A 5213-nucleotide genomic window follows, 5' to 3' on the forward strand; every position below is an offset into this window, starting at 1 on the left:
CCTATAGGAGGGGAGGTATGTGTGAGCCTTTTAAAAACGATTTTTGATTTCTTGTGTTTCACAACTTTTTAGGCCTTCCCTATTGTAAGAGTTAAGAGCTATAGGTGTGCTGTGGAAAGAATACTTTTGATGACCAATGTCAGGGAAGGAATTTTTACTCTAAAGATCCATTACTATTTAATTTTTTTCCAGAAGTAATTTTTGGAGAAAATACTGTATCTGAATTTTGTCTTGACTTCATAGCACCTACGTAGGAGGTCAGGCTATTAGTAGGTAATCTATTTAATTGCTTTTTTTTTTTTTTTTTTTCTTTGCGGTACGCAGGCCTCTCACCGTTGTGGCCTCTCCCGCTGCGGAGCACAGGCTCCAGATGCGCAGGCTCAGCGGCCATGGCTCACGGGCCCAGCCGCTCCGCGGCATGTGGGATCTTCCCGGACCAGGGCACGAACCCGTGTCCCCTGCATCGACAGGCGGACTCTCAACCACTGTGCCACCAGGGAAGCCCTAATTGCTTTTATAATTTGTTAAGTAGAAAGCTGCCGTCATTCGTGTCCTGACAGTTTAGGAAAGTGAAAAAATCTACAGATTTTACTCCAAGTTGCCTGACTTCTTATCCAACATTTTAGATATTAGTTGCTAACCCGGTACCAAGAGTATTCCCCCTTAAGAGTTCCTACCTTAACATTGGTTTTGTGAGTGGAAAAGAGAAAAGCCACAGCAATTCTAGTCTGATATTTCTTTTCAGAATTTCTCTCTGCTCACAGCTTCTGGGATTGTGAGATGGTTTATTCTCCATCCATGTCTTTTGTTTCTTGTGAATTAATTCTAAAAGAAAATTTGTACAAATAAAGAAGGATAGTTGAGAATTAGCAAAGTGCTCTTTAAAGTGCTCAAGTGTATTTCATAACTGATGTTTAGTTTCAGACTGTTAACATTTCAGATGTGCTTTATGAATTCTACAGCATGGTTAATTCTTAAAACAGTGCTTCTCAGATGTCCTGTGCATAGGAATCACCTGGCGATCTTGTTGAAATGCAGATTCTGATAAGTAGGCCTGGGATGATCTTTATTCTAACAAGCTCCCAAGGACTGGTGCTGCTAGCGCCTGAGTAGCGAGGGGCCAAAAGACACCCTTTAAGCTAAGTAGGTTGTACCTTTCTGGTGGTGGTGGGGTGACGTGTACAGTAGGGTTGTTAACATGCTAATTAGTAGAATGCTCTTGAAAAGAAGTCTTAATAAGTTAGGGTCTAATAAATTCCAGCATTCTCTACAAATGCTTTTAAAAAATGAAAATGCTTGGTCTCACTGTGAGCAAATTGAATTTTGCAAACGTTATAGTTTTACATAGATTGCAGCCTTAATGATGAGGCCAGTTTTCTAATGAAACTGAGGAATTATATTAAAAAAAATAAACTAAGCCATTAGGTTTATTGTATGGGATGAATTCAATAGCAGGTGTTTAGAATTTAGAAAGTAGAATTTGGGAGTAATTATTAGTGTTACGTGCTAGGGGTTAATAAGAGCATAATACGGTAAACTTTAAGAGAATTCAGTAAAATGATAAAGTATAATGCACTATGTGGACAGAGCTTGTTTTAATGTTTTGTACACTGACATATATACTAAATGCTGAGATTAGAAATCAACACATAGTAGGTTCAGCACATAGTAGGTGTTAATGTTTAGATTATGTTTGTAAATTGTTTATAAATATCTATATTCTCCTTTAGCCTTGATCTCAATTGTTTATGTTTATCCTAGTTTACATTTTGCCTATAGGCTAATATATGTTTAATCTTTGTTGATTCATTAACTGTCTTAAATATTAGGATGGGACTGGTCTTCCTGAATTTGGTTATTATTTCATTCAGTAAAACTGAATTTCCATTTAGGATTGATGAATTTAAAATGTGCCTTCAATTATAATGGAAGGTACATAAACACATATATGCCAAAAGCTACTATATATTGACATACGCAGTCAGGAAGAAGAAAAATGTTATATGGCATGTTGGAATTAAGTGATATATATAGTTAATCAAAATTTGATTATATTAGTTAATTCATTTAGTCTTAAGTATTACTTTATTCCCAAAAGTCAGAGAACACAGTAAGTTAATGAGAGTATAATGATGTACATCTTTAAATATCTTCTCAATGCTGTGGCCTCTCTGTCCCTAAAATACAGACAAAAACCCCAATACTTTTCTAGAATCCCAACCCCACTTTGAGTTTTTCCAGCTGAGATTGAAGTTCATTATATCATTATAATACATTTTTTTTTTAAAAAAACACTAGTTTAACCTTTTTTTTCTATCTAATGAAATGCTTGGTAATAATTATCACATAGAAATGTCTGTTGGAAGATCAAGGAGATCTGTCTAAAACTACTCTCAATAAAATAATTTACTTCAATACACATCATAGCAGATACCTCATTTTGTGTAGGTAGGGTAAATACATACCTTTCTAACTTCTTGTAATTGTCATCTCTAAATACTCCTTTGGCCAGAATTGTCTTACCTTTTGAAGAAGATATAAAGGCTGTTTTTCAATCCAGGTTGGGTGTAGACCAAATTGTATTTCACTTGTAATTGGTGGATATTCCTTATCTCTAAAGAAAGGTCAGAAGCCTCTCTATTTGCTAATTTATAATTGTCAGATGAATACCATATTATATGGGGGAAAAATAAAGATGTTTCTTTGTGAGGAGGGACTTTAGTAGTAACAGTCTTTTCATAAATTAAGATCTTTTCCAATATACCATCTGTTCTAGCTGAAAAAAACTGGATCTACATTTAAGTGAAGTTGGTCTAATTTTTTTTTCAACTTATTGAGATGGAATTTCTGTCCTTCTGTGTTTTGTGTCCATTTCTGCCACTTGATCTGAATATGAATAGCTGTCTTTTTTCCCCTTATCCTTCATAGAGACAAATACATTGAATTCTATTGATTTTGCTAACATGGCTTCTCTCTGTGATTTGGAGGTCTGATGTACAATATCCTTTCCACCCAAATGCACCTGTTGATGTACTCTTCACTCCCATCCTTCAACATATCCTCATATCCCCATGCCATGATGGGAGTCCTGGAATTTCCAGGTGATCCTAAGCCAGCTATTTGAGTCTAGTCTTTCCAATGGCTATCATATCATACAGCTGGCAAACGTCTATGCTCACTATGCAGTAAGACAGTACTAGGATCTCAACATTTTAGTCAACATGAAGGCTATCACAGAGAGAGATTTCTAAAGTGTGGAGTTCTCCACTGAACTGGAAAAAAAAAATCTTTTTTAAAAAAATGTTTAAGTGGTAGTTAGGTTCCTAAATTGGCTACAAAAATGGCAGAGTGATGGCAAAGGTAAGAGGATAATAATTCCTGCATAGTATTTTCATAGAGATCTGTTTACAATGCTAATGAATGCTGTATCATGAATACATAAATGAATTTGAGAAATATGAATTTGTTATGCAGTATAGAAAATGAATGTATGCAAGCTAGGAAAGGTTATATAAAGTAGTTCAGCTGTATTCATCATTGTATTATTTATTACAATAAAATGGAAACAGTTGGCATTGGTAGTAATTGGATGTTGGGCAAATGAGCTAAAGTATATGTAGAGCTACTGCTATGTGTCAACACTGTTCTATGTGCTCAGATTATAGCAGTGAGGAGAAAAATCTTGGCGTTTAAAACCTATTAGGGGAGAAATTAGTTCCTATTAAAATACCCCCAGTGAAACAACCCAAAACACAAGATCACTTCTCAGAGTTATTTCAACTTTGTCTAGACCTAAAGACTGATGGGAATAGAAATAATGAATAAAGGATGAATAAAGAAGATAACCATTTTATAATACAAAATCTGCAAGTGATAGCTTCCAATTCTGTGAACTACAGAATATCATAGGTTTTGTAGGGATTAAATTTTATCATTTATAGAAATTGCTTACTTACACGTACTAAATAATACATATTATTCCCTTCCCCCAAAATAACTCCTAATATGGCTGGAAGGATTTCAAGAATACCTATTATTATTCCATGTCATTTGATATTTTTCCCAACTTATATATAGTATCTCTTAGAGAAATATTCAGTAATTATTTGTATGTTTGAAGGTGGGCAGATTAAGTTTTATAATCAGAATAACTTATTATAACCCATTCAACTACTAGTAATTCCTAACTGAACAATGAGTTCTGTACCAAAAGTGTGTGAAGAATTCTAGATTTGGTGATTTGTAACTCCAAACTGAATTTCAGCACAGACACCATATTATTTTAGAATCTCAAACTATGTACAAGAAGTTATTTCATCCCATACCGAGGCTGATACTATTTCAGGGTAAAATTAGTCAGTGGAAAGTTTAGGATGCAGATTTCTTCTTGCTTCTTATTCCTTCTCTGCTGTCAAGATTGGTAAAGTTTCCACTAACTCAGTTACCTGAATGTGGGACTAAAGTATTATTGTTCCCTCACATTTATTTTACTTCAAAGAAATAATCATAAAATGAGTTAAACAACTGAGATCAAGGCTAAAGGAGGATATGGATTTTTCCTTATCTCCCTGAATCCTACTAATCTTCTATTCTGAAGTTTTATCTGAGTGTGGCCCAGCTCTTTCGCATGTCCTTTCCTTTCAGAGCTCGGATATGAATGCTGTCTCATACACCAAATAACAGCCCCCAAGAAAGGAATGATTTTTGAGCCACAGTTTATTCTCCTGTGCTGGAAATTTTGAGTTTGGTAGGGTGAAAAGGGCAAATGGTATGTGGCTACAGTTCAGTCTCCTATATATGAAGTGCAATTAGAGATTCAGGTACAGATCTTTCCTGGGAGTTGGCTTATTGGGAATTACCTTACCCTGCTTGTCACATACCAAGCTAAGAATCATGAAAGACAACTGTATTGAAGAGGGATGAAGTGCTTCAGGGGGAAGAGCTTGTACACCTGGAGAGTCTAGTGGGGAGTTAGTGGTGGAAGGGGTCATGAAGCTAGGACACTGAAGCACAAAAGGAGGTAATTAATTTTGTCTATCCTATTTGGGAACGTTTTATAGTCTTGGTGGTTATGGTCAGAGGTGCCATTTGTTCTGTAAACCTATGCCTTATACGGCATGATTCCTTAGGTGCTGGAAGGTACTACAAATTCCAAGGTACTGTAAGTTCGGCTTCACCTTTTTTTTTTTTTTTTTTTTGTCACCGGGGCTCTC

Source organism: Lipotes vexillifer, unplaced genomic scaffold, assembly GCF_000442215.2.
Source record: "Lipotes vexillifer unplaced genomic scaffold, Lipotes_vexillifer_v1.1 scaffold863, whole genome shotgun sequence".
NCBI lineage: Eukaryota > Metazoa > Chordata > Mammalia > Artiodactyla > Lipotidae > Lipotes > Lipotes vexillifer.